The 9801-nt window shown below is 39.8% G+C and overlaps 1 protein-coding gene across 1 annotated transcript in view; it reads right to left on the reverse strand.

Moving 5' to 3' along the window:
* LOC122803651 (cholecystokinin receptor-like) overlaps window positions 1-9801 on the reverse strand; it is a 1370554-nt gene that overhangs the window by 439415 nt on the left and 921338 nt on the right. The gene's annotated exons all lie outside the window — the stretch shown is intronic.

The following is a 9801-nucleotide window of genomic DNA, read 5'->3' on the forward strand; positions in this document are numbered from 1 at the left end:
CTCCAGACAAGTGACAAGTGGAGTACCTCAGGGTTCAGTCCTGGGACCTCTCTTGTTTGGCATCTACTTCTCTGAAGTACAGGCCAACACTAAGGGACTCTGGCTAATAAAGTTCGCAGATGACTGCAAACTGGGAGACATTATTGAATCCCCAAATGATGTGGATACTCTACAAAAGGGCCTTACAGAAACAGATGCTTGGTGCCAGAGCCATGGGCTCAAGCTCAATGCCAAGAAATGTATAGTTATCCCCTTTGGGAAAAAACATGTACCCATGAATTATCACATAGGTGGCAGTACACTAAACACCAAAAGTGTGATAAGAGACTTAGGGACACAGCTGGACAGTGGTCTCACCTTCAATAACCACATCGCCACAACAGTCGGGAAATCCTTCTATGTGGCACATCTCATCACTAAGGGCTTTTCATCCAGAAAAAAGGAGGTCATTGTCCCATTGTACTCATCCCTCATTAGACCCATTATAGAATACAACGCCCCATTTGGTATGTACCTCTCAAGACATCTGCAACAACTGGAAAGGCTGCAGAAATACCTCACTAAAAGAATCACAGGCCTAAAGCAGATGCCCTATGCTGACCGCCTTAAAAAACTCCAGCTATACTCTGTCACATATCATCTGCTCCGAGGCGATCTCTGCTTAACATACAAGGCCATGTCAAACCCATGCTACACTTACAGAAATCCCAATCCCTCAGAGCCACATGCTCCAGGGATCTAAATCTTGTCATCACAATAAACAAAACATGCTGGAGGGATAGGTTCCTGACCCAGAAACTCCCCAGACTCTGTTATAAACTGCCCATACATGTCAAGCAGAGCACCTCTTTGGCCCTCTTCAAAAGGAACCTTGATGATTGAATGGGAGAAAGGAAATTCATCCTGAGGATCACGTCAGTCACCCTGCTAGACAGGGGTCCAGGGAAGTAAATAGTGTGGGAAGAAACAGCCAGGGAATTGTTATGGCTTGGCTTGTATAGGCCCTAGGGCCGATAGCCTAGTACCAACCTATAAACCTATGATCTCATGGCTGGTGTATACACATATACAGCTAAGGGATGCTGATCTCACGGTTGGTGTATACACATGTACATCTGAGAGATGGTGATCTCACGGTTGGTATATACACACACATATGTCTGAGGTATAGTGATCTCATTGTTTGTGTATACACATATATACATCTGACAGATGATAATCTGGTGATCTCATGGCTGGTGTATACACATGTGCATTTGAGGGATGGTGATCTCACGGCTGGTGTATACACATATACATCTAAGGGATGGTGATCTCATGGTTGGTGTATACATGTACATTTGAGGGATGGTGATCTCACGGTTGGTATATACATACACATATATCTGAGGTATGGTGATCTCCTTGTTGGTGTATACACATATATACATCTGACAGATGGTAATCTCATGGGTGGTGTATACACACATATATCTCTGAGGTATGGTGATCTCTTTGTTGGTATACGCACATATACATCTGAGAGATGCTGGTCTCACGGTTGGTATGTACACATCTATATCTAAGGCATGGTTATCTTATGGTTGGTGTATACACATATATATCTGAGGGATGGTGATCTCATGATTGGTGTATATACATCTATATCTGAGGAACAGTGATCTCATGGTTGGTGTATACAACACATGATAATACATGGTTGATGTTATGGTTACACATATGTATCTGAGGGATGGTGATCTCATGGTTGGTGTATACACATGTACATCTGAGGGATGGTGAGCTCACGGTTGGTGTATACACATATATATCTGAGGGATGGTGATCTCTTTGTTGGTGTATTCACATATACATATGAGGGATGCTGATCTCACGGTTGGTATATACACATATATATATATATATATATATATATATATATATATATATATATATATATATATATATATCTGAGGGACGGTGACTTCATGGCTGGTATATACACACATATATCTCTGAGGTGTGGTGATCTCTTTGTTGGTGTATGCACATATACATCTGAGGGATAGTGATCTCACGGTTGGTATGTACACATATATATCTGAGGTACGGTGATCTCACGGTTGGTGTATACACATATACATCTGAGGGATGGTGATCTCACAGTTGGTGTATACACATATACATCTGATGGATGGTGATCTCACGGTTGGTATGTACACATATATATCAGAGGGATGGTGATCTCATGGTTGGTGCATACACATATACATCTGAGGGACGGTGATCTCACGGTTGGTATATACACATATACATCTGAGGGATGGTGATCTCACAGTTGGTGTATACACATATACATCTGAGGGATAGTGATCTCACGGTTGGTGTATGCACATATACATCTGATGGACGGTGATCTCACGATTGGTATGTACACATATATCTGAGGGAAGGTGATCTCACAGTTGGTGTATACACCTATACATCTGAGGGATGGTGCTCTCACGATTGGTATGTACACATATACATCTGAGGGATGGTGATCTCATTGTTGGTGTATACACATATAAATCTGAGGGACGGTGATCTCATGGTTGTTATATACACACATATATCTCTGAGGTATGGTGATCTCTTTGTTGGTGTATGCACATATACATCTGAGGGTTGGTGATCTCGCACACAGTTGGTGTATACACATGTACATCTGAGAGATGGTGATCTCATTGTTGGTATAGACACACACACACACATATATCTATATCTATATATATCTATATATATATATATATATCTCAGGGATGATGATCTCATGGTTGACATATGCACATATATATATACCTGAGGAATGGTGATCTAATTTTTGGTATGTACACATATATATCTGTGTGACAGTGATCTCATGGTTGGTATGTACACATATATGTCTGTGGGACAGTGATCTCATGGTTGGTATATGCACATATATATCTGTGGGATGGTGATCTCACGGTTAGTATGTACATGTATACATCTGTGGGACGGTGATCTCATGGTTGGTATGTACACAAGTACATTTGAGGGACGGTGATCTCATGGTTGGTATGTACACATATACATCTGAGGGACAGTGATCTCACGGTTGGTGTATACACATATACATCTGAGGGACAGTGATCTCACGGTTGGTGTATACACATATACATCTGAGGGACAGTGATCTCATGGTTGGTGTATACACATATACATCTGATGGACGGTGATCTCACGGTTGGTATGTACACATATATATCTGTGGGACAGTGATCTCATGGTTGGTATGTGCACATATATATCTGTGGGACAGTGATTTCATGGTTGGTATGTACAAATATACATTTGAGGGACGGTGATCTCATGGTTGGTGTATACACATATATATCTGTGGGACAGTGATCTCATGGTTGGTATGTGCACATATATATCTGTGGGACAGTGATCTCATGGTTGGTATGTACACATATATCTGTGTGACGGTGATCTCGCGGTTGGTATGTACACATATATGTCTGAGGGACAGTGATCTCATGGTTGGTATGTGCACATATATATCTGTGGGATGGTGATCTCACGGTTGGTATGTACACATATACATTTGAGGGACGGCGATCTCACGGTTGGTGTATACACATATACATCTGAGGGACAGTGATGTCGTGGCTGGTATAGACACATATATATCTCATGGATGATGATGTCACCATTGGAATAGACACATATATGTTTGAGGGATGGTGATCTCTTGGTTGGTATCTATCCATGGCCATAAGTTGGGGGATATGTGTCATTCCTTTCCACATCAGGGATTCAGTAAAAAAAAACAAGTTTAAAGGAGAACAACAAAGTTCAATAGAGGTTCTTCTCCTGTATTTTGAACTTTTTTTTTAGCTTCGGGACTTGGCATTGTGGGCACTGACATTTCAATTGGTACCTGGTTAACTCATCTCTGTTAAACAAGTGTTAGAGTATGTGACCATGTGCATATGTGTGTGTGTGTGTGTGGTTGCGCATGCGTGTGTGCGTGTGCACATGTGTGTGTCTGTCTGTTGTATATTTGTATTTGGCAATTCTCCTCTTGTATTCTCCTTCTCTTTTGTGTTCAGCACATAGAACAATTGCATGTTTTCACATAACTTTTCACATTGAACAATTGTAATTTCTGTACAACATCTTTATTATACATTTGCAGTGCTTTTACTGAAAATAAATTGCAGGCTGTAAATGTTTTTCACCTCCTCCCCAAGCCCCAAGACTCAAGAAAGCCCTACTGACTCACCACCAACAAACAAAGCTTGAGTTAAAAATGAATCCCTTTTAGTTATACTACCCAGTTCCTTGTCTTGACTGACCCTCTGCTGTATCATTGATGATACTAATCTTGTGCTGGGCTGATATGCTGTATGATTGTAGCCCCAAGCTCCACCTAAACAGTTTAGCATTTGATTGGCCCTGTCTTGTCATTTAAAGGATTGTGATGTATAAGTACAGTGAATTTTCTACTACACAGATTAGGTGCATGGATTTGGAAAACCCAAACTATAAACATGCACTTCCTGTTCCTCTTTTCATGCCATTCCACACTAAGTTGAAGTCTATAGCTGAGATAGACCATGGCGTGCTTCTCTGCCTTTGAAGAAATCTAGCTTAAGTACAGCAGCCAAACTGTGGTTTGAAGTATCCACATGCACCATCAGTCCTTGACTATAAACAGGAGTGGCTAGTAAAAAGATCTTCATCTTCTGGAATTGCTGCTCATCAGCTAATATCCAAACATATCTAGTTTGGTTTTTCAGGTTAAGGTCAGGGAGTGGGGTGACTGCTGCACTTTAGTGAGGAATAAACCTGTTACAGCACCCTGTTTTCCCAACAAATGCCTTTACCTACTTTTGGGCAACCAGGAAAGGCAATGCCTAATGATTCCTCCATACTGGCAAGCTCTGGCAAAGTCTTACTGCCACCCATTTCATGGCCAAAATAAGATACTTCTACCATTCTTAACTTAATTTTTGCTTCAGTAGTTATTCATGTCCATTTTGTCTGCTTAGCACCTCCCTAACATGTTGGTCATGTTCTTTTCATGATTAATTGTACATTGTGCATCATCATCAGATCCTTTCAAGATGTGATCTGCCATGTTCTGGGAATTTTCTGAATCATATTTCATCCAAAAGGGCATTTTGTCGAAATCATGTAACCTAAAAAGGGGGTCACAAAACTGCCCTCTGCCTTGCTCCAGCTGTGATAAATGCTTAATTAGTTTAACAATACTGAGATACTTAGCCCCACACAGCTATTCTGAGGCATCATCTGTCCTATACATGGGGGAGCATCTTACTTTGTGTGCTTCTTCATTTTCATAGCACCTTCATGTTGATTTATAAGGCGATACTAAAAATATGAGTCAGAATTGTTTTCTCCAGTAAAATTACTTCAGACACTGCGATTGTCAAAATGGATTTCTGTATGTTAGACATTTATTCCTAAGCAAATTAGGCCACAAAGCATGTTTGTGTTTTGTGAGACACAGTGCTACAGCTGCATGTTGCAAGTTTAGATAAGGCGACATAGCTCTTTTTTGTTAGAGACAAAGAAATATTATAGAACATTGCTTATGTAGGAGAGGTAGCTAGAAACACAGTCTATTATTGTATTATGTCCTTGCTGTTATTACAAGTTCTGCAATGAATGTAGTCTTACTTGTGTAAAGGTAAATCACAGATGAGATCATGAGAAACTCTCAGTATGTGAAAGTTCTGACATGAAACAGTGTCAGCCCTCAATTAATGATAATTGCATGATATTGATATCAGTTTAGGAATGTGAATTATGAATGCAAAAAATAATCCAGAACGTGCTGCTTTAGCTGGCCTGTGTTTTGTTTCATGTACTTAAGATAGTCTTTGTGGTCTATCATGTTAGATTTGCCTTTACGTAATATCAACAGCTGTTGTACTCTTTTGGACAATAAAGCTTCTTGCCACAAAATAATTGTAAGTCTTAGTGGGTTTACTGATGACAGACAGTGTTATGGAACTTTTAACACCACAACAAATCTAGTGTTCCCATTTTTCTTTGGTGCCAGCACTACCTAGGAGGTTCAGATCCAATATCTACCGTAATTTTTTCCACATAGACTCACTCAAGCACTATGTAAGGAGCCTGATTAGCAGTTCAATGGGACCCTGTGTCCACAAGATGCGCCAGCAGTTATAACCCAACTTAGAAGTAAGCATGTTCCCAAACTCCTGTAGTACTGCCCAAGTTGTCTGAACCTGGGTAGGAGATAACTGTTATGAAAGACTGGGTTTCTGTGAGAAGGCCTATGAAACAAATCCCTCTGTTCCTCCTGAAACAAACTGCATATGTTGCTGACCACTATCTCTCTCATAGTAGGGCATCATCATATTAAGATGGGATAGTTTGTTTTTCTGTCTCCTTTTTGCCAACTCTACTGTATAATTAACATCACTTAATAATCTCACAATAGCAAAAGAATCTCTCCATACTACCTGCAGGTTATCCTGTCAAGGAAGAATAAACACTATTCAGCAGGATAGGCTACAGGCTCTTGTGGTACTTTGGACCAGCAGTTACTTCCAGACAGCCCATGACATCTGTGGTGCCACTTCCATTAGCTACCACACAACCTTGTTTCTGTGGGAATTTGTTCTATAAATGCCTGTGCAGAATCCTGTGATTCTTGGGAATGACTCTGTGAATTTTCGTATACCTGTGGGTAGTGCCAGATAAACCCATTATTTGCACTTTTGTCATTCTGGCTACACAGAGGTCACTCTTTTTATCCATTTCTGGTACATTCTCATCTGCCAGCCAGATTCTCATACCTTGGGCAAAGTATTGAGTGAGTACCCCATTATCATAAATTTTCCCTACTTTCCAAAATGAGTAATTTGACATCTGCTCATCACCAATCATCATCATCATCATCACCATCATCAACAACAACCCCCCTTCTGCCATTTTCTGCATAGGATCTGGTGTTGTATCAACTGTTGCCATCTATCTCTTGATTCAGAGTCAGTTTCCTATCTTCTTCAACAGTCACGCTCGACCCTCACAGGATTTCTGTCATGCAATCCATCCACCTCTTTGCTGAACACCGTTGTTTTCTCTTGCCTTCATCATGTCTGTCCCAAATCTTCTTTATCAGAGTGTCTTGCTTTTCTGCACATGTGCTTGAACCACTGTAATCTGTTCTCTTTGACCTTCTCTACAATTGGACCTACTTTGGCTTCTGCTCTGTCATCTGTTCCACAGTGTGCATCCTACTACCTTTCTCAGGCACTTCATCTCCATCACCTCTGGGTTCCGCAACTGTTTTTCCTTTACTGTCCAGGATTCTGTACCATAAAAAAGTACTGCTTGCACCTCTGTTTTGTACACCTTAGTTCTCATCTTCTTTGGTATTTTTCTGTCATACTCTATCTATGACACTCTGTGTCAGATGGCTGCAGCCCCTCTGATTCTAGCTTTTATCTCCTTATTCAGACTTTCCTTCTCCTCAACTATTTTCCCTTCTCTTTCTGTTCTCATCTTCTTCTGATTTCCCCCATTTGCTGCTACTGTCTTTCATCCCATATGCCTTCAGTTTTGCATTCCATTCCTCTAACATTGCTGAAGTTCTTGCTTAGAGTCTGACTGTAGTGCAACATTATCTGCATACAGCTGCTTTGTAGGTCTGTTCCCTCCGACCTGTGAACTAATGTAGTTCATCAACAGTCCAAATAGCAGTGGGCTCCAAACTGAACCCTGATGGACACCCACTCCCATTGGAAACCCTTCTGTGAGACCAGACACTAAAAAATGAAATCCAACCACAAGATAAAAATAAACAATGAAAAGAACATGCAGTTGCCAAGAAAGTAGCAATACAAAAATGTCATAAGGACTTTCATTCACCAGTTCAACCCAGGGACCAGTACAACTGCAACACGGCATATTCCCATTCAAGTCCTGTGAGCAGCAGTAATAGACAAATGCCCCCAAGTAATGACAAGGCAGCTGTTGAACCACTGATGAATACAACAGGGGACCATAATGATGAGACTTTTTTGGGAAAAGACTGGATTCCATGATACTCATCCAGGATCTTAAACAAGAATCACAAGCTACAACAACAGAGATTGGATTCCCAGTCCAAAATGAATGGAATTCGGAAGGTAGAGTGTCAGCCTGTCAAGGGACGATATTACAACCAGAAGAAGAGACAGAGGTAACAGCAGAATATTTGTTTTCTGGTCAAGGTACTGTCTATAGTTTCAAAGGCTTTAACATTTACAGTTATAGCCATTTAGTAGTTAATCCATTATATAGTGAGCTCTTCTGTAAAGACTTTACTTTCTTTACTGGCTACAAAGTTTAATTTGGTTGTAAATTTACTCAGCCTTAAATTGTTTGTTCGCAAGCTTAATTTGGCTTTATTTTTTAAAGAAGATAAATGTATAGAAGAACTGAATAGAGGTCAGTATAAATCTAGCATGTTTAACCCTCCATTGAATCCTGTTTTATTGGCATTTGAGACAGCATGTGTGAAAGAGATATGAGCCTTGAAGGTCAGCCATGGTTATTACAACTTATTGGCTAAGGAAAATAAATTATTGAAAGAGCTATCCAACAACTGTTCATTTAGAATAATGAAACCTGACAAAGGAGGGGGAGCTGTGTTAATGGATTTTTTTGTACTCATAAAAAAATGTTACAATATCTCAATAAAGGTGAATTTTTTATGAGTGTCTGTAAAAACGAGATTATTATTGACTTCTGGCTGGAAGATATCACCACCAATTTGGAAATGGATAATGTTACATTAGAATATTTGAGGGTGGACAAACCTGTGATACCAAATTATCTTTGGTATCCCCAAAGTGCATACGTCAGTTAATGATCCAGTACTTATCCTATAGTAGCAGCAGGAGGTTCAAAAACTGACCTTTTGGATAAATTTGTTGATTATATGTTAAAAATGATTTTCGATGACAAGACGTGTGTTCTTAAACATACGTCACTTTCTTAATGAATTGCACTGTGCTCAGTTTGATAAGGATGTTATGTTTTTGGTGACTGATATTAAGGTTTTATTTTTGGTAATCCCGCATCCGGAAGGTGTGCAATGTTTTATGAAGCTATGGCATATAGCACTAATCTGTCTTCTAGTACTACTAATCTAGATGTTGAAGCCATGGAAGTTGTTTTAACCAATAATTTGTATTCTTTCAATCAGAATACTTCAAACAAATTGTTGGACTAGCAATGGAGACACCCGCATCCCCTGTCTTTGCAAATATTGTACTTTGGTGGTGGGAGAAACTGTTTGTGCTTCCTTCCTCTTTTTGTAGGAACATCAAGATTTATTTGCGGTATCTGGATGACATTTTTATTTTATGGAAGGGAAACCTCTTTGATATTGAGCGGTTTTTGAGTTACATTAATGGTACCACTTCATTTTCGGTTTTTAAAGGGCAATCAAGTGTAACAGAAGTTGAGTTTTTAGATGTTAAAATGACTAAGCATGTAAAAGGAGGCTGTTTTTCTTCAAAAATTATTAAGAAAGCAACCTATTCCAATAGTTTACACAAGCAATAATGCCCAACAGGGTGTGTTATTGTGGAAAAAACACCCACCCAAGGATATTCTGAGGCCCACTGCCACAGGCGGAGGGCCTCTACACTCCTGAAAGGACATTATTTCCACAATAACATAAACCCTGCAGGGCATTATTGCACTTTGAGAAGGGGCTGGCTGTTAAATTGTTGTGTTTTACTTATTTTTTTACTATATTATTTA

Source organism: Protopterus annectens, chromosome 5.part1 (assembly GCF_019279795.1).
Source record: "Protopterus annectens isolate FY-2018-M chromosome 5.part1, PAN1.0, whole genome shotgun sequence".
In the NCBI taxonomy this organism is placed as follows: Eukaryota; Metazoa; Chordata; order Ceratodontiformes; family Protopteridae; genus Protopterus; species Protopterus annectens.